We start from the raw sequence: 23168 nt of genomic DNA, 5'->3' as shown, positions 1-23168 counted from the left end.
AGTCATCACAATGCTTCATAAAATTTGTCATCACAATGGTCCATGCCCTCATCATCAGGAGGCTCTGTTAAATTTGTCACCACAATGCTCCATGAACTTTTCATCACAATGCTCTCTGGCACGTGTCATTAAAATGTTCCGTGTTTTTGGAGTCACAATGCTCCATGACCCATGTCATCACAATGTGCCATGTACTTGTCCTCACAATGCTCCACAACCTTGTCATCACAATGCTCCATAAACCTTGTCATCACAATGCTCCATGCACTTCTCATCAAAATGCTCTGTCACCACTGATCTCACAATGTTCCATCACTAGTCATCAGAGTACACCCTCACCCATGTCGTCACAATGTTCCATGACCCCTGTCATCACAATGTTACATGCCCTTATCATCACAATGCTCCATGACCCCTAACATCAATATGTTCCATAACCCCTGTCATCAAAATTCTCTATGACCCTTTTCATCACAATGATCCATAACCCCTGTCATCAAAATGCTCTATGACCCTTTTCATCACAATGATCCTTGACACCTTACATCACAATTTTCCCTAAACACTGTCTACAAAATATTCCATGTCCCTTTTCTTCAAATTGCTCCATGATCATGTCATCACAATGATTCCTGAACTTCTCATCACAATGCACCACACCCTTTTCATCAAAATGCTCCATAACATTTGTCATCACAAAACTCCATGAGACTTGGCATCAAAATGCTCCATGCCATTGTCATCACATTGCTCCATGAGCACTCTCAGCACATTGCTCAATGCCCTTGTCATCACAAAGCTCTATGACTCTTATCATCAAAATGCAGGATGCCCTTCTCATCACAATGCTCCATGCCCTTTTCACTACAATCCTCCATGACCCATGTATCACAGTGTTCTGTGCCCTTGTAATCACAATGCTCCATGCCCACTCTCATCCCAATAAGACCTGAAACTTTTCAGACCAATGCTCCATGCCCTTGTTATCACAAGGCTCCATTACCCCTCTCATAACAATGCTCCATGACCCCTCCAATTACAGTGTTCCACGGCCTTGTTATCTCAATGCTCCAAAACCCCATTTAATCACAATGCTCCATGCCCTTGTCATCACAAATCTCCATGATGCCTGTCATGAGAATGCTCCATGGGCTTCTCATCACAATGCTCCCTGCTCTTGTCATCACAATTCTCCATGACACATTTAATCACAATGTTCCATGCCACTCTTCATCTGAATGCTCCATGAACCCTGTCATCAAAATGCACCAGCCCCATTATCATAATGCTTCAGGCTTTTGTCATCACAATGAAATCAAAATGCTCCATGACCACTGTCATCACAATGCTCCAAAGCCTATTGACCACAATGTCCCTTAACACTTGTAATAACAATGCACAAGGATGCTTGTCATCAAAATTATCCATGGTCTTTTCAGCACAATGATCCATGACATTTGTCATCACAATGGTCAATACACTTGTCATCACAATGCTCCCTAACACTTGTCATAATATGCTCCTTGAACGCTGTCATGACAAGGCTCCATGCCTTTTTCATCACAATGATCCATGCCTTTTTCATCACAATGCTCCAAGACCCTGGTAATCACAATACTCCATGCACTTATCATCACAAATCTCCCTGACGCATGTCATCAGATGTTCCATGGCCTTCTCATCACAATGCTCCATGCCCCAGTCATCCCATTGCTCCGTGACCCCTGAAATCACAATGTTCCGTGATGCTTGTCATCACAGTGTCCCGTGACCCTTGTCATCACAATGCTCCATATCTTTGTCAGCAAAATGCTACATGAAATTGTCATGACAATGCTCCATGCTCTTTGTCATCACAATGCACAATACACTTGTCATCACAATGCTCCCAGACACTTGTCCTCAGAATGCTCCGTGAATTCTGTCATGAAAGCATCAATGAATTTTTCATCACAATGCTCCATGCCCTTTTCATCACTATGCTCCATGCCATTGTCATCACAATACCCCACAAGCTTGTCATCAGAATGCTCCATGACCCCTGTCATCACAATGCTCCATGACACTGGTCAACACAATGTTTCATGTCCCTTGTCATTACAGTGCTCCATGACGCTCGTCAGCAAAATTATCCATGGTCTTCTCTTAACAATGCTCCTCGGTCTTGCCATCACAATGCTCCTTGCCCTGGTCATCACAATTCGCCATGTCCCATGTCAGCACAAATCTCCAAGTCATTGTCATCACAATGCGCCATGACACTTCTCATCACAATGTTACATGATCTTGTCATCACAATTCTCCATGCACTTGTCAACGCAATGCTCCATCACCCCTGTCATAGAAAGCTCCATGTGCTTGTCATCACAATGCTGCAAGATCTTGTCATCAAAATTCTCAATGGCCCTTGTCATCACAATGCTCCAAGCCCTTGTCATCACAATGCTCCAAGCCCTTGTCATCAAAATGCTCTGTTATCTTTGCCGTCACAAACCTCCATGACACTTGGCATCACAATGCTCCATGTCATTGTCATCACAATGGACCATGACATATGTCATCACAATGGTCACAGACACCTCTCTTCACAATACACCGTGACCTTGTCATCACAAGGCCCCATGTCCTTGTCATCATAATGGGCCATGCCCACTCTCATCACAATAATCCATGAAACTTGTCAGAACAATGCTCCATGCCCTTGTCATCACAATGGTCCATGCAGTCATCGTCACAAAACTCTGTGACATTTTTCACCAGTATGTTCCATGATATTTTCATCACAATGCTCTGTGACACTTGTCATCACAATGCTCCATGCCTTTGTCAGCACCATGCTCCATGACCCATGTCATCACAATGCTCAATGCATTTATCATCAAATTGTTCTCTCACCACTGATATCACAATGTTCCATCACTAGTCATCACAATACACCCTCACCCCTGTCATCGCAATGTTCCATGACAGCTGTCATTACAATGCTACATTCCCATATTATCACAATGCTCCATGACCCCTGACATCACAATGTTACATAACCACTATCATCAAAACGCTCTATGTCCCTTTTCATCACAAGGCTTCATAACCCCTGACATCACAATGTTCCATAGCAAATGTCACCAAAATGTTCCATCTTCCTATTCATCAAATTGCTCCATGACCCTGTCATCACAATGCTCCCTGCCCTTCTCATCTCAACGAACCACACCCTTTTCATTAAAATGCTCCATGACATATGTCATCACAAAGCTCCATGACCCTTGTCATCACAATATTCCATGCCATTGTCATCACATTGCTCCATGAAAACACTCAGCACATTAATCCATGCCCTTGTCATCACAAAGCACAATGACGCTTGTCACCACAATGCTTGAGGCTCTTCTCATAACAATGTTCCATGCCCTTGTCATTACAATCTTCCATGACCCATTTATCAAAGTATCCCTTGCCCTTGTCATCACAATGCTCCATTACCCCTGTCATAACAATGCTCCATGACCCCTGCCATCACAATGTTCCACGGCCATGTCATCACAATGCTCCAAGACCCCTGTAATCACAAGTATCCATGCCCTTGTCATGACAATGATCCATGGCGCATGTCATCAGAATGGTCCATGGCCTTCTCATCACAATGCTCCAAGAACAATGTAATCACAATGCTCCATGCCCCTTTTCATCTCAATGCTCCATGAACCCTGTCATCAAAATGCACCCTGCCCATCATCATAATGCTTCATGCTATTGTCATCACAATGAAATCAAAATGCTCCATGACCTCTGTCTTCACAATGCTCCAAACCCTTGTGATCACAATTTTCCATAACACTTGTGATCACAACGCCCTATGACACTCGTCATCACAATTATCCATGGTCTTCTCTTCACAATGTTCCATGACCATTTTCATCACAGTTCTCAATACACTTGTCATCACAATGCTCCCTGACACTTGTCATCAGTATGCTCCTTGAAACTTGCCCCGAAAAGGCCCCATGCCTTTTTCATCACAATAATACATACACTTTCCATCACAATGCTCCAAGACCCCTGTAATCAAAATTCTCCATGCCCTTGTCATCACAAACCCCATGACCCATGTCATCAGACTGCTCCATGGCCTTCTCATCACAATGCTCCATGCGTTGTCATCCCAATGCTCCATCACCCATGTAATCACAATGCTCCGTGACGCTTGTCATCACAGGGCTCCATGACCTATTTCATCAAAATGCTCCATGCCTTTGTCAGAAATATGCTACATGACCTTGTCATCACAATGCTCCATGTGCTTGTCATCACAATTCTCCATTACCATTGTCATCAAAATCCTCCATGAACATTGGGATCACATTGCTTCATGCACTTGTCATCACAATGCTCCTTGCTCCTTGAAATCAAAATGATCCATGACCTCTCTCCTCACAATGCTCAGTACCATTGTGATCACAAAGTTCCATAACACTTGTCATCACAATGCTACATGATGCCTGTCATCACAATACTCCACACCCTTGTCATCACAATGCTCCATGACCTTTGTCATCACAATGGTCAATACTCTTTTCATCACAATGCTCCCTGACACTTGTCATCAGAATGCTCCTTGAACCCTGTAATGAAAAGGCTCCATGCCATTTTCATCACAATGCTCCATGCCCTTTTCCTCACAATGCTGCATTCCATTGTCATCACAATTCTCCACAAGCTTGTCATCAGAATGCTCCATGACCCTTGTCATCACAATGTTCCATGATACCTGTCATTACAGTGCTCCATGACGCTCGTCATCACAATTATTCATGGGCTTCTCATCACAATGCTCCATGACCCATGTCATCACAATTCTCCATTACCCCTGTTATCACAACGCTCCATGATGCCTGTTATCACAATAATCCATGCCCTTGTCATCAGAATGCTCCAAGACACCTGTAATCACAATGGTCCATGCCACTTTTCATCAGAATGCTCCATGAAACTTGTCATCAAAAGGCTCCCTGGTCTTCTCTTCTAAATGTTCCAGGACATTGTCATCACTATGCTCCATTTCCTTCTCATCACAATGCTCCATGACCACTGTCATTACAATACTCCATGAACATGTTCAGCCCTATGATCCATGACCTTCTCATCAAAATGCTCCATGAGGCTTTCATCACAATGATCCATGACCACTGTCATCACAACGCTCCATGACCCCTGACAACAAAATGATCCTGGACTCTTCTCATCAAAATGCTCCATGACACTTTTCATCAAAATGATCCATGCGCTTGTCATCCCAATGTTCCATGACCTCTGTAATCACAATGCTCCTTGATGCTTGTCATCACAGTGCACCATGACCCTTGTCATCACAATGCTCCATGCCTTTGTCAGCAAAATGCTCCATGACTATGTCAACAAAATGCTCCATGAGCTTATCATCACAATCCTCCATGAAACTTGGGATCACATTGCTTCATGCCCTTTTCATCACAATGCTCCATCCTACTTGAAATCAAAATGCTCCATGCCCTCTTTCATCACAATGCTCCAAACCCTTGAGATCACAATGTTCCATAACAGTTGTCATCACAATGCCCCATGACGGTTGTCATCACAATTAAACATGGTCTTCTCATCACAATGCTCCATGACCTTTTTCATCACAATGTTCAATACACTTGTCATCACAATGCTCCCTGACACTTTTCGTCAGTATGCTCCTTGAACACTTGCATGACAAAGCTCCATGCCTTTTTCATCACAATGATACATGCCCTTTTCATCACAATGCTCCAAGCCCCCTGTAATCAAAATGCTCCATGCCCTTGTCATCACCAAGCTCCATGACACATGTCATCAGAATGCTCCATGGCCTTATCATCACAATGTTCCATGCCCTTGTAATCAAAATGCTCCAAGAACCCTGTAATCACAATGATCCATGCCCCTTTTCATGAGAATGTTCCATGAGACTTGTCATCACAAGGCTCCATGGTCTTCTCATCAAAATGCTCCAGGACCTTGTCATCACAATGCTCCATTCCCTTGTCATCACAATGCTCCATGACCCCTGTCATCACAATACTCCATGAACATGTTCAGCCCAATGATCCATGAAATTCTCATCACAATGCTCCATTACCCTTGTCATCACAATGCTCCATGACCCCTGACAACACAATCATCCCAGATTCTTGGCATCAAAAACCTCCATGTCCCTTGTCATCCCAATGATCCATGCCCTTTTCATCCCAATGCTCCGTGACCTCTGTAATCACAATGCTCCGTGAGCTTGTCATCACAGTGCTCCATGACGCTTGTCATCAAAATGCTCCATGCGTTTGTCACAAAAGTGCTACATGACCGTGTCATCACAATACTCCATGTGCTTGTCATCACAATACTCCATTACCATTGTCATCAAAATCCTCCATGACCCTTGCGATCAAAATGCTACATGCCATTTTCATCAAAATGCTCCATGATCCTTGAAATCAAAATGATCCATGAAATCTGTCATCACCATGCTCCAAACCCTTGTGATCACAATGTTCCATAACACTTGACATCACAATACTCCAGGATGCCTGCCATCACAATGCTCCATGACCTTTGTCATCACAATGCTCAATACACTTGTCATCTCAATGCTCCCTGACACTTGTCGTCACAAAGCTCCTTGAACCCTGTCATGAAAAGGCTCCATGCCTTTTTCATCACAATGCTCCATGCCCTTTTCATCACAATGCTCCATGCCATTGTCATCACAAAAATCCACAAGCTTGTCATCAGTATGCTCCAAGACCCTTGTCATCACAATTCTCCATGATACTTGTCATCACTATGTTCCAAGACAACTGTCATCACAATGCTCCATTCCCCTTGTCATTACAGTGCTCCATGAGGTTTGTCATCACAATTATCCATGGTCTTCTTATCACAATACTCCACGGTCTTGTGATCACAATGCTCCATGCAATGGTCATCACAATGCTCCATATCCCTTTTCCTCACAATTCTCCCCGTCCTTGTCATCACAATGCTCCATGACACTTTTCATAACAATGTTACATGCTCTTGACATCACAATTCTCCATGCACTTGTCATCACAATTCTCCATCACCCCTGTCATAGAAAGCTCCATGCGCTTGTCATCACAATGCTTCATGACATTGTCATCAAAATTCTCAAAGGCCTTTGTCATCAGAATGCTCCATGCCCTTGTCATCACAATGCTCCAAGCCCTTGTCATCACAATACCCCATTACATTTGTCATCATAATCCTCCGTGAAACTTGGCATCACAATGCTCCATGCCATTGCCATCACAAAGGACCATGACATATCTCCTCACAATGTTCCATGCCCTTTTCATCACAATGCACCATGCCCCTTGTCATCCCAATAATCCATGAAACTTGTCAGACCTATGTTCCATGCCCCTGTCATCAAAATGTTCCATGCCCTTGTCATCACAATGCTCCTTGACTCCAGTCATCACCATGCTTCATGACATTTGTCATCACAATGTTCCATGCCCTTGTCATCACAAGGCTCTGTGACCTTTGTCACCACAATGCTCCATGAACTTTTCATCACAATGCCCTGTGACCATTGTAATCACAATGCTCCGTGCCTTTGTCAGCACAATGCTCCGAGTTCCTTGTCATCACAATACTCCATGCGATGATCACCGCATTGATCCATGACCTTGTCATCACAATGCGCCATGCGCTTGTCATCACAGGGCTCCACTACCTTTTCAACACCATGCTCAATAAACTTTGTCTTCTCAATGCTCCATGCACTTCTTATCAAAATGCTCTCTCACCACTGATATCACAATGTTCCTTCACTAGTCATCACAATACTCCCTCACCTCTGTCATCACTATGTTCCATGACCCCAGTCAACACAATGCTACATGCGTTATCATCACAATGCTCCATGACCCCTGACATCACAATGTTCCATAACAACTCTCATCAAAATGTTCCATGACACTTTTCATCAAATTGCTCCATGACCCTGCCATCACAATGCTCCCTGCCCTTCTCCTTACAATGCACCACACCCTTCTCATCAAAATGCTCCATGACACTCTCATCACAAAGCTCCATGACCCTTGGCATCACAGTGCTCCATGCCATTGTCCTCACAATGCTCCATGAAATCTCTCATCACATTGCTCCATGCCCTTGTCATTCCGAAGTTCCATGACACTTGTCATCACAATGTTCGATGCACTTCTCATCACATTGCTCCATGCCCTTGCGATTACAATCCTCCATAAACCATGCATCAGTGTCCCTTTCCCTTGTGATCACAATGCTTCATGCCCACCCTCATCACAATAATCCATGAACTTGTTCAGACCAATGCTCCATGCCCTTGTCATCACAATGCTCCTTTACCCCTGTCATAACAATGCTCCATGACCCCTGATATCACAATGTTCTAAGGCCTTATCATCACAAAACTCCATGACGCATGTCATCAGAATGCTCCATGGACTTCTCATCACAATGCTCCATGCCCTTTTCATCACAATGCTCCAAGACCACTGTAAGAACAATGTTCCATGCCACTTTTCATCTCAATGCTGCATGAACCCTGTCATCACAATGCACCATGCCCATCATCATAATGCTTCATGCTATGTCATCACAATGAAATCAGAATGCTCCATGACTTCTGTCATCACAATGCTCCAAACCTTTCTGATCAAAATGTTCCATAACACTTTTCATCACAACGTCCCATGATGCTCGTCATCACAATTATCCATGGCCTTCTCATCACAATGCTCCATGTCCTTTGTTATCACAATGCTCAATACACTTGTGATCACAATTCTCCTTGACAATTGTCATCAGTATGCTCCTTGAACCCTGTCACGACAAGGCTCCATGCCTTTTTCATCACAATGATACGAGCCCTTTTCATCACAATGCTCCAAGACCACTGAAATCACAATGCTCCATTCACTTGTCATCACAAAGCTCCAAGACGCCTGTCATCAGAATGTTCCATGGTCTTCTCATCAAAATGCTCGAGGCCCTTGTCATCACAATGCTCCAAGACCCCTGTAATCACAATGGTCCATGCCGCTTTTCATCAGAATTCTCCAGGAGACTTGTCATCTCAAGGCTCCATGGTCTTCTCATCAAAATGGTACAGGACCTTGTCATCACAATGCTCCATTTCGTTGTCATCACTATACTCCATGATAGCTGTCATCACAATAGTCCATGAACATGTTCAGCACTATGTTCCGTGACCTTCTCATCACAATGCTCCATTACCCCTCTCATCACAATGCTCCATGACCAGAGTCATAACAATGCTCCATGACCCCTGACAGCACAATGATCCGGGACTCGTCTCATCAAAATGCTCCATGACACTTGTCATCACAATGACCCATGCCCTTGTCATCCCAATGCTCCATGACCCCTGTAATCATAATTCTCCGTAACGCTAGCCATCACAGTGCTCCATGCCCCTTGTCATCAAAATACTCCATGCCTTTGTCAGCAAAATGCTACATGACCTTTTCATCACAATGCTCCATGTGCTTGTCATCACAATCCTCCATTACCCTTGTCATCACAATCCTCCATGAACCTTGGGATTCCATTGCTTCATCCCAATGTCATCACAATGCTCCATGCTCCTTGAAATCAAACTGCTCCATGCACTCAATCATCACAATGCTCCAAACCCTTGTGATCACAAAGTTCCATAACACTTGTCATCACAATGCTCCATGAAGCCTGTCATCACAATACTCAATGTCCTTGTCATCACAATGCTCCATGAACTTTGTCATCACCATGCTCAAAACACTTGTCATCACAATGCTCCCTGACACCTGTCATCAAAATGCTCCTTGAACATTGTCATGTGAAGGCTCCATGCCTTTTTTTATCATAATGCTCCATGTACTTTTCATCACAATGCTCCATGTCATTGTCAGCACAATACTCCACAAGCTTGTCATCAGAATGCTCCATGACCCTTGGCATCACAAAGCTCCATGACCTCTGTCATCACAATGCTCCATGACACCTGTCATCAAAATGCTCCATGCCCCTTGTCATTATAGTGCTCCATGACGCTCCACATCACAATTATCCATGATCTTCTCATCACAATGCTCCACTGTCTTGCCATCACAATGTTCCATGCCCTGGTCATCACAATGCTCCATGTCCCTTGTCATCTTAGTTCTCCAGATCCTTGTCATCACAATGCACCATGACACTTCTCATCACAACGTTACATGCTCTTGTCATCATATTTCTTCATTCACTTGTCATCGCAGTGCTCCATGACCACTGTCAAAGGAACCTCCATGCGCTTGTCATGACAATGCTTCACGACCTTGTCATCCAAATTCTCAGTGGCCCTTTTCATCACAATTCACCATGCCCTTGTCATCTCAATGCTCTATGACCCTTGTCATCACAATGCTCCAAGCACTTGTCATCACAATGCTCCATTACTTTTTTAATCACAATACTCCATGACATTTGGCATCACAATGCTCCACGTCATTCTCATCAAAATGGACCATGATATATGTCATCACAATGCTCCCTGACACCTGTCTTTACAAACTCCAAGACCTTGTCATCACAATGCTCCATGCCCTTGTCATCACAATGTGCCATGCCCATTGTCATCACAATAATCCATGAAACTTGTCAGAATTATGCTCCATGCCCCTGTGATCACAATGCTCCTTTCCCTTGTCATCACAATGCTCCATGACCCCTGTCATCACAATGCTCCGTGACTCCAGTCATCACAATGCTTCGTGATATTTGTCACCACGAAATCCATGAACTTTTCATCACAATGCTCTTTGACCCTTGTCATCACAATGCTCCATGCACTTGTTAGCACAATGCTCCATGACCCATGTCATCACAATGTGCCATGCTCTTGTCATCACAATGCTCCACAACTTTGTCATCACAATGCTCCATAAACCTTGTCATCACAATGCTCCATGCACTTCTCATCAAAATGCTCTCTCACCAATGATATCATATTGTTCCATCACTAGTCTTCACAATTCTCCCTCACCCCTGTCATCACTATGTTCCATGACCCCTCTCATCACGATGTTACCTACCCTTATCATCACAATGCTCCATGACCCCTGACATCACAATGTTCCATAACCCCTGTCTTCAGTATGTTCCTTGACCCTTTTCTTCTAATTGCTCCATGAACCTGTCATCACAATGCCCCCTGCCTTGCTCATCACAATGCACCATGCCCTTCTCATCAAAATGCTCCATAACATTTGTCATCACTTAGCTACATGACCCTTGGTATCACAATGCTCCATGCTTTTGTCATCACAATGCTCCATGAACCCTATCATCACATTGCTCCATGCCATTGTCTTCACAAAGTTCCATGACGCTTGTCATCACAATGCTCGATGCCCTTCTCATCACAACACTCCATGACCTTGTCATTACAATCCTCCATAACCCATGTATGAGAGTGTTCCGTACCCTTTTCCTCACATGGCTCCATGACCCTTGTCATAACAATGCTCCAAGACCCACAGTGACAGTAATCAATGAGAAAGTTCCCATGGTGTTAGTTCTCATAATGACAGTTCTTGTAAGAGTGCTCATGTTGGCAGTGCTAGTGGTGACAGTGTTCTTGGTGACAGTGCTCATGGTGGCAGTGCCCATGGTGGGACTACCGATGGTGACACTCTCCATGGTGACAGTGCACATGGTCATGGTGCATCTGGTGGTAATGCAATATAGTGACAGTCCTCATTGTGAGATTGCTCATGGTGATAGTGCCCATGGTGTGTTCCCATGGTTACAGTGCTCATGGTGACAGTGCCCATGGTGACAGTGAACACTGTGAGACTGCCCTTTGTGGTTGGGCCCTTGGTGATACTTCTTATCATGATAGTGCTCAAGGTACCAGTTTCATGTTAATAGTGCTCATGGTAGCATTGCCCACAATGAGAGTGCCAAGGGTGTGAATACAGACTTTGACAGTGCCCATGGTGACTTTTCACTCTGTGACAGTGCCCTTGGGGACAGTGAGCATGGTGAGATTTCTCAAGGTGATAGTGTCCATTGTATCAGTTTTCATAGTGACAAGATCCATGGCGTCAGTGCCCATCATGGCATTGCTCACAGTAATATTTCTCACGATGAGAGTGTCCATGGTGATATTACCCACGGTTACAGTAATCAGTGATAAAATGCTCATGGTGACAGTGCCCATGGCGATAGTGCCCATGGTGAGAGTCTGCACATTGATAGTGCCCATGGTGGCAGTTCCTATTGTGAAAGTGCTCATGATGACATTGTCCATGTTGGTAGTTACCATGGTGACAGTGCTCATGTTGATAGTAACCATGGTAACAGTGCACATGGTGGACGTGCCCATGGTGACAGTGCCCATGATGACAGTACTCATGGTGATAGTTCTCATGTTGAAAGTGCCCATGGTGACATTTCACATGGTGGCAGTGAAAAATGGTAACAGTGCCCATGTTGACTCTTCTCATTGTGACAGTGCTCATGGTGAAATCCCATGCAGACAGTACTAACGGTGACAGTTCTCATGGGTGCAGTGCCCATGGTGACAGTGCTCACAGTGATAATGCCCATGGTCGCAGTGCCCATGGTGACACTGCCCATGATGACAGTTCCTATGGGGACAGTGCCCATGGCACCATTGCTTATGGTGACAGTGCTCATGGTAACAGTGCCCATGGTGTCAGTGACCACGGTGAGAGTGCTCACAGTGAAAGTGCCCATGGTGAGAGAGCTCATGGTGCCAGTCCGCATTGTGCCAGTAGCCATGGCGACAGTGCTCATGGAGACAGTGAGCACCGTGAGAGTTCTCACGGTGATAGAGCTCATGGTAATAATGCAAATGGTGATAGTGCAAATGTTGACAATACCCATGGTGACAGTACTAATGTTGAAAATACCCATGGTGGCAGTTCTCATAGCGACAGTTCTCATGGTGACAGTGCTCATAATAGCAGTGCCTAAGGTGGTGACAGTGCTAATGGTGACACTGCTCTTGGTGGCAGTTCCCATGGGGACAGTACTGATGGTGACACTGTGCCTAGTTACACTGCCCATGGTAACCGTGCTCACGTTGATAGTGCACATCGTGACAGTGCCCATGGTGGTAGTTCACCTGGTGACAGTGCTAAATAGTGACAGTGCACATGCTGACAGTGTTCATGGTGATAATGCCCATGGTGACAGTGCACAGGGTGATAATGGGCACTATTACAGTGTTCATGGTGACAGAACCCAAGGTGGCAGTGTCTATGGTGACAGTGCTCACAATGACAGTGCCCATGCTGACAGTGCCGACAGTAACAGTGCCCATGGTGACACTTCTCACGGTGACAGTGCCCATGGGGACAGTTAGCATGGTGAGATTTCTCACGGTGATAGTGCCTGTTGTGACAGTGCTCACAGTGACAATGCCCATTGTGCCAGTGTCCACAGAGACATTCCACACGGTCATATTTTGCACGGTGATAGTGCCTATGGTGATATTACCCATGGTGACACTGCACATGGTTGCAGTGCAAAATGATGACAGTGCCCATGGTGACATTGCTCATGGTGACTTTGCTTACTGTGATAATCCTTACGCTGAAAGTGCCCATGATGACACTGCACATAGTGTCATTGTTCATGGTAACAGTGTTCACGGTGATAGTTCCAATGGTGAGAGTGGCCATGGTGACAGTGCCCATAGTCACAATTCTCATGGTGTAGTGCTCATAGTGACACTGCCCATGGTGAAGTTATGCAGGGTGACAGTAATCAAGGTGACAGTGCTCATGGTGATAGTGCCCATGGTGACAGTGTCAATGTTCCCAATTCTCACAGTGATAATGGCTATGGTGAGAGTACCTAGGGTGACAATGCCCATGGTGACAGTGCCCAAGGGGCCATGCCCATGGTGACAGTGCTCATCGTGACAGTGCTCACGTTGGCAGTGCCACTAATAAACGTGCTCATTGTGGCAGTGCTCATGGTGTCAATGCTCATGGTGACAGTGCCCATGTTTTCAGTGTTTATTGTGATAGATGTCACAGTGTCAGTACCCACAAGGACAATGCCCATGCTGACAAAGCCCATGGTGATACTTCCCATTGTAAAAGTGCCCATGGTGACAGCGCCCATTGAGACAAGTCCCATGGTGACACTGCTCATGGTGACAGTGCCATTGGTGAGAGTGCCAAGAGTGACAGTGCTCATGGTGAAACTGCCCATGGACACATTGTCTATGGTGATAGTGCTCATGGTGACAACCACACGGTGACAGTGCCAATGGTGATAGTCCCAGTGGTGACAGATCTTATGTTGAATGTGACCATGGTGAGATTTCTCATGGTGACAGTGCCTATGGTGAAAATTCTCATAGTGACAGTGCTCATGGTAACAGTGCTCATGGTGATATTACCCATGGTGACAGTACTCATGGTAAAAGTGCCCATGGTGACACTGCACATTGTGGCCATGCAAAATGGTGACAGTGCCCATGGTGATATTGATCATGATGACATTGTGTGCGGTGAGAGTCCTTACGGTGATAGTGTGTATGGTGAAACTGTTACAGTGCTCATGGTGACAGTGTTCATAGTGAGAGTGCCGATGGTGAATGTGTCCATGGTGACAGTGTCCATAGTCACAATTCACATGGTGTAGTGCTCACGGTGACAGTGCCCATGGGGAAAAAACAGAGTGTGACAGTATTCATGGGGACATTGCTCATGGTGATAGTGCCCATAGTGAAAGTGACCATGTTCACAGCTCTCACGGTGATAGTGCCCATGGTGACAATACCCAGGGTGACAGAGCACATGGTAAAAGTGTTCACGCTGACATTGCCCATGGTGACATTACCTAAGGTGAAAATTCCCATGCTGAGAGTGCTCATGGTAACAGTGCCCATGGTGACAAAACCCAGGGTGTCCTGCCTATGTTGACAGTGATCATGGTGACATTGCTCATATGGACAGTGCTATAAGTGACAGTGCTCATTGTGGCAGTGCTCATGGTGACTGTGCCCATGGTTACAGTGTTTATGGTGATCGATGTCACGGTGGCTGTGCCGATGGGGACAGTGCCCACAATGACAAAGCCCATTTTGATACTTCCCATTGTGACAGTGCCCACAGTGACAGAGCAAATGGTGACAGTGCCCGAGATAAGAGTGCCCATGGTGAGAGTGATAACAGTGACTGTGCCCATTGTGACAGCACCCAGTGTGACAACGCCCATTGTGACAGTGCTCATGGTGGCCATGCCGATGCTGACAGTGCCGATGGTGATAGTGCCAATAGTGAGACTGCTCATGGTGAAACTGCCAATGGAGATACTGCCCATGGTGATAGTGCTCATCGTGACAACCCCTCGGAGGCAGTGCCAATGGTGAGAGTTCTCGTGGAGACAGTTCTCACTGTGAAAGTGACCCTGTTGAAATTGCTCATGGTGACAGTATGCATGGAGACACTGCTCAAGGTGATACTCTCCATTTTGACAGTGCCCATGGTGACTGTTCTCATGGTGACAGTGCCTATGGTGATAATGCTCTTAGTGACAGTGCTCACGGTGACAGTGCCCACGGTAGACAGTGACCACGGTGACTGTTCTCACTGTGATAGTGCCCATGGTGACAGTGTTCACGGTGACACTCTGCATTGAGGTTGTGTCCGTGGTGACAGTGTTCAGGGTGATAGTGCTCACAGTGATATTACTCACGTTGACAGTGCCCAAGGTCACAATACCGACGGTGACAGTAATCATGGTGAAAGTGCCCATGGTGGCAGCTCTCATAGTGAGAGTTCTTGTGACAGTGCTCTTGTTGGCAGTGTCTATGTTGAGACTACCGATGGTGACACTGCCCATGATAATGCTCACGGTAGCAGTGTTCATGGTAATAGTGCTCACGGTGGCAGAGCCCACAACGAGAGTGCCAAACGGGAGAATACTGACTGTGACAGTCCACATGGTGACATTTCTCTCTGTGACAGTGCCCTTGGGGACAGTTAGCATGGTGAGCTTTCTCATGATAAAATCTGTCACCATGGGCACGTCCACCAAGCGCACTCTCACGGTGTGCACTGTCACCAGGGGCACTGTCACTATAGGCACTGTCACCATGAGCATTGTAACCGTGGGCCCTTTACCATGGGCATTATAACTATGAGCAATATCACCATGGGCACTGTCACTATTTTGCACTGCCACCAGATGCACCATGACTATGTGCACTGTCACCATGGGCAGTGTCACCATCGGTAGTCTCACCATGGACACTACCACCATGAGCACTGTCACCCACAGCACTGTCACCACGAGCACTGCCACCATGAGCACTTTCACCATGATTACTGTCACTTTGGGCACTGTCAACTTGAGTACTATCACCGTGAACACTATCACCCTGAGCACTGTCACCACGGGCACAGTCTCAATGCGGACTGTCACCATGAAGGGTCACAGTGGACACTATCACGGTGAGAACAGTCAACGTGGTTACTGGCACCAAGGGCACTGTCACTGTGAACACTGTCAATAAGAGCATTATCACCATAGGCACTGTCACCGTGAGAACAGTCACCATGTGCAGTGTTAACATGGAGACTATCACCTTGAACACTGTCACTATGAGCAGTGTCACCATGAGCAATTACAACAGGGTCACTTTCACCGTGAGAACTGTCATCACCGGTACTGTCACTATTGGCACTGCCTCCGAAGGGTTGTCACGATGAGCACTATCACCATGGGCAGTGTCTCCATGGGCAGTTTCACCATGAGCACCCTCACTATTGGCACTATCACCATTGGAACTGCCAACATCGGCACGATCACTGTGAGCACTCTCACAATGGGTGTTGTCACACTGGTCGCTGTCACCATGGGCACAGTCACCATTGGCAGTTTGACCATGGACACCGTGATCTTGGGCAATGTCACCATGGGCTCTGTCACCGGGGCACTCTCACAATGGGAAATATCATTATGGGCTATGTCAGCCTGGGCATGTCACCGTGGGCCATGCAACCCTGACATCTATCACCATAAGCACTGTAAACATGGGCACTAACACCATGAGCACTACACCATGAGAATTGTGACTATGGGCACTGTCACCATGGGCACATTCACCATCGGCACTCTAGCCGTGAACACCATCACCATGAGCACTGTCACTGTCTGCAGTTTCACCATACACACGATCACTGTAAGTACTATCACCATAAGCAATGTCAACATGAGCAATATCACCATGGACACTGTCACCATTTCGCACTGCAACCATGTGCAGTGTCACCATGGGCACTTTTACCATGAGTACTGTCACCATGGGTAATATCACCATGGGCACAGTCATTGTGAGCACTCTTACTATGATAATTTTCACCATAGGCACTGTCACCATGAGAACAGTCACCATGGGCACTGTCAACATGGAGACCATCACCTTGAGCAAAGTCACCATGAGCACTGTGACCATGAGAAATGTCACCATGGTTTCATTCAACATAAGAACTGTCACCACGGGGACTATTACCATTGGCACTGTCTCCATGGGGTTGTCACCATGAACACTATCACCAAGGGCAATGTCACAGAGGTGTTGTCACCATGAGCACTATCACCATGGGAAACGCCTCCATGGACAGTTTCACCATGAACACTGTCACCGTGAACACTGTCACCATGGGCCTTGTCACACTGTGTGCTGTCACCATGGGCACTCTCACCGTGGGCACTGTCACAAAGGGAAGTATCACCATGGGCTTTGTCAGCGTGGGCACTGTCCCCGTGGACACTGACACCTTGACATATATCACCATAAACACTGTAAACATGGTCACTGTCACCATGAGCAGGGTCACCATGAGCACTGCCACAATGAGCAATGTTATTTATGGCACTGTCAACATGAGCACTGTTACCATGGGCATGACACCATGGGCTCTGTCACCATGGGCATTGTCACCTTATGTACTCTCACCATAGGCATTAGAACTGTGAGAATTGTGAACATGGGCACTGTTCCCATAGGCATTATCACAATGAGCACAGTCACCATGAGTACTGTCACCCTGGGTATTCACACCATGGGCACTGTCACTGTGAGCACTACACCATGAGAATTGTGACTATGGGCACTGTCACCATGGACACTCTCACCATGGGAACTACCACCGTGAACACTGTAACCATGAACAATGTCACTCTGTGCAGTGTCAACATGTGCACTGTCACCGTAAGGACTATCATGGTAAGCAAATTCACCATGAGGAATGTCACCATGGGCAATGTCACCATTTTGCACTCCAACCATGTGCATTGTCACCATGGGTAATATCACAATAGACACTTTCACCGTGAAATATGTGATCATTCAGAATGTTTATATAAACACTGGCACCATGGGCATTGTCACTGTGAGAACTGTCACAATGGGCACTATAACCATGACAAATTTCACCATGCTAAATATCCCTATGGGCATTCTCACTGTGAGAAGGGTCACCATGGGCACTGTTACTGTCAGCACTGTCACCATGGGCACTGTCATTGTGGGCACTGTCACCATGTCTACTGCCACCTTGGGCTCTATCAACATGAACCCTCTAACAATGCCCATTATCACCATGTACACTGTCACCATGGGCACTATCACCATGAGCACTGTCAGCATGTGCATTGTTACTATTTAACACTGTCACCAGGTGAACTACCACCATGGGCACTGTCACAAGGTGCACTATCACCGTGAGCACAGTTACCATGGGCACTGTAACAATGCAAAGTGTCATCATCGGTACTATCCCCATGGGAACTGCCACCAAGAGCACTGTCACCATTAGCACTCTCACCATGTGCACTCCAACTTTGGGCACTGCTAATATGAGCACTATCACCATGAGTACTGTCGCTATGAGAACTGCCATCATGTGTATTTTCACCATGAGTACTGTCATCATGTGTATTGTCACCATTTGCACTATCACCATGAGCACTATTACCTTGAACACTATGACGGTGAGCACTCTCACTGTGGTCACTGTCACCATGGGGACTGGCACAATGCGGACTGGCACCATGAGCCCTGTCACCATGGGCACTATCACTGTGAGCACTCTAACCGTGGTCACTGTCACCATGGGCACTGTTACCATGAGCACTGTCACCATAGGCAATTGCACCATGGGAACTGGCAACATGGGCACTCTCATCATGGGTATTGTCACCATGGGCACTGTTACCATGGGCACTAGCATCAATGGTGCTATCACTGTGAGCACTGTCACCATGGGTACTGCAACCATGAGAAGTGTCTCCATGAGTACTTTCTGCATGGGTTGTCACCATGTGCACTGTCACCATGAGAACTGTCAACATGGGCAGGGTCTCCATTTTTCACTGACACCATGTGCAATGTCACCATGGGCACTATCACTGTGAGAACTGTCACCGTGAGTACTGTCACCATGGGAACTACCAAAATGGGCAATGTCATCATGAGCACTTTCACAATGGGAACTGCCACCATGGGTACTGTAAACGTGCGGACTCTCACCATGGTCACTATCACCATGGGCACTGTCACTGTGAGCACTGTTACCGTCGCCACTATCAGTATGAGCACTATTACAGTGAGCACTACCAGCGTGAGCACTCTCACCGTGTTAACTGTCACCATGGACACTCTCACTGTAAGAACTGTCACCTTGAGCAATGGCACAATGTAGACTGTCACCATGAGCATTGTCATCATGGGAACTATCACTGTTAGAACTGTCACTGTGGTCACTTTCACCATGTGAACTGTCACCATGGGCAGTGTCACCATTGGTAGTCTCACCATGGTCAATGTCACAATGAGCACTATCACCAAGAGCCCTATCACCACGAGCACTGCCACCATGAGCACTGTCAAAAGAACTGTCACTATGAGAACTGGCACCATGGGCACTTTCACCATGATTACTGTCACCGTGTGTATCATCACCTTGGGCACTGTCAACGTGAGTGCTATCACCGTGAGCACTATCACCCTGAGAACTATCACTATGAAAAATGCCGCCATGGGTATTTTCACCATGAGAACTGTCACCATGGGTATTGTCACCAGTGGCACTGTCACCATGAGGACTATTACCGCGAGCACACTCACTGTGAACACTGTCACCATGGGCACTTCTACAATGTGGACATTCACCATGAGCCCTGTCACCATGGGCACTGTCACCATGAGCACTGTCACCGTGAGCACTGTCACCGTGGGCATTGTCACCATGGGCCCTGTCATCATTGGCACTGCCACCATGGGAACTGTCACTGTGAGCACTGTCACCATGGATACTGCAATGATGAGCACTGTCACCGTGAGCATTGTCACCATGAGCACTGTCACTGTGTGCAGTGTCCCCATACACACTATCACAATACGGACTATCACCGTAAGCAATATCACCATGAGCAATGTAACCATGGGCCCTGTCACCATGTGCACTATCAGCATGGGCAGTGCCACCATGGGCCCGTTATCATTGAGGACTGTCAACATGGGTAATATCACCATGGGAACTGTCACCGTGAGAACTATCACCGTGAGCAATGTCATAATGGGCCCTGTCGCCATGGGTCTTGTCACTATGAGCACTGTCAGAATTGGTCTTATCACAGTGAGCACTCTCACCATGGTAACTGTCCCCATGGGCACTGTCACCATGATAACTGTCATCATGGGCACTGTGACTGTGGACACTGCCACCGTGAGCATTATTACCATGAACACTGCAACCGTTAGAACTATCCTCATAAGTACTGTCTCCATGGGCACTGTCACGATTGGCATGGCAAACATGGGCCCTCTCAAGGTGTGCACTCTTACCCAGGGCACTGCCACCATGGGCACTGTCACAGTGAGCACTGTCACCGTGAGCAATGCCACAATGAGCACTGTCACTTCTGGCACTGCTTACATGAGCAGTGTCACCATGGGCATGACACCCTGGAAAATGTCACCATGGGCACTGTCACCATGAGCACTCTCAGCTTGGGCATTACACCCTAGGTACTGGGACCATGGGAACATTCACCATGAGCACTGTTATCATGAGCTCTGTCTCCCTGGGTATTGTCACCATGGGCACTATCAATGTGAGAATTATGATCATTGACACTGTCAACATAGGCACTATCACCATGAACACTGTCACCATGAGTATTGTCACCCTGGGTATTGTCACCATGGGCTCTGTCACCGTGAACACTACACCATTGGAATTGTGACTATGGGCACTGTCACCATGTGCACTATCACTGTGAGCAAGTTTACCATGGGCAATATCACAATGTGCAGAGTCACCTTCGGTAATGTCCCCAGGGGATCTGCCACCAGGTGTACTGTTACCACTAGCAATGGCACCACGGGCACTGCCACCATGGGCACTGCCACCATGAGCATTATTACGATTAACACTGCTACGGTGAGCAGTATCATCATAAATACTGTCACCATTGACACTGTCACAATTGGCATGACCACCATGTGCATACTCATTGTGTGTACTGTCACCAGTGGCACTGCCACCATATGCAGTTTCATCATGAGCACTGTAACCATGGGCACTCTCACCATGGGCACTGACATCATGAGCAGTGTCACCGTGGGCAATGTCAGCAGGGGCCTGGTCACATGGGTGCTGTCACCATGGGCATTCTCACCTTTAGCACTTTCACTATGGGTACTGTCAGCAGGGGTACTACCACCATGGGTAATGTTATCAGGGACACTTTCCAGGTGAGCACTTTCAACATGGGCACTGTCATCATGGGCACTGTCAACATGGGCACTGTCACCATGGCCATTGTCTTCGTGAGCACTGTCAACAGTTTCACTGTCACTGTAAGCTCTCTCACCTTTGCACTGTGATGGTGAGCACTGTCACCATGCGTCTATAACCGTGGGAATTGGCAGCATGAGCAGTGTCACTGAGGGCACTGCCTCCATGAGCACTATCACCATGAGCACAGCCACTGTGAACTCTATCACCATAAGCACTGTCATCATTCTGCACTGTCCCCATGTGCACTGCCACAATGAGGAGTGTCACCATGGGCACTTCCTCCATGAGCCCTGTCACCATGAGCACTGTCACAGTGAGCCGTGTCTCCATGGTCAATGTCAACCTGTGTACTCTCAACAAGTGCACTATCCCCGATAGCAAGCTTACCATTGGCTCTGTCACAAAGAGCTGTGTCACCATCAGTACTGTTCCCATGGGAACTGTCACCAAGTGCACTGTCACTATGAGCATTGTCATCACGAGCACTGCCACCTTGTACCCTGCCATTATGAGCACTGTCACCCTGTGAACTATCGCTATATAAACTGCCACAATGGGTATTTTCACCATGAGTACTGTCACCATGTGTATTGTCACCATTTGTACTGTCACCATGTGCACTATCACAGCAAGGACTATCACCTTAAGCAATATCACCATGCAAAATATCACCAGGGACACTGTCACAATTTTGCACTGCCACCGTTTGCACTATCACCATAGGCAGTGTCCCCATAGGCACTTTATTATTGAGTACTCTCTCCATGATTAATATCACCAAGGGCATTGTCACTGTGACAACTATCACCGTGAGCAATATCATGATTGGCCCAGACGTCATGGGACTTGTCACTATGAGCACGGTCACAATGGGCACTATCACCATGAGCAGTCTCAGTGTGGTATCTGTCACCATGGGCACTGTCACCATGGGCACAGTAATTTTCGGCACTGTGCCATGGGCACTGTCACTGTGGGCACTGCCACCGTGAGCAGTATTATGATGAACACTGCTACTGTGAGCAGTATCATCATAAATACTGTCCCCATGGACACTGTCACAATTAGCACGGCCACCATGGGCATACTCATGGTGTGCACTCTCACCAAGGGCACTGACATCATGGGCAGTGTCACCGTGGGCACTGTCACCAGGGGTCTTGTCACATGGGTGCTGTCACCATGGGTATTCCCACCATTAGCGCTTTCACTATGGATACTGTCACCAGGGGCACTACCGCCATGGATAATGTTATCACG

This window comes from Mesoplodon bidens, assembly GCF_964165515.1.
Source record: "Mesoplodon bidens genome assembly, contig: HAP1_SCAFFOLD_97, whole genome shotgun sequence".
NCBI classification, from domain to species: Eukaryota; Metazoa; Chordata; class Mammalia; order Artiodactyla; family Ziphiidae; genus Mesoplodon; species Mesoplodon bidens.
This window is presented reverse-complemented; position numbering follows the sequence as displayed.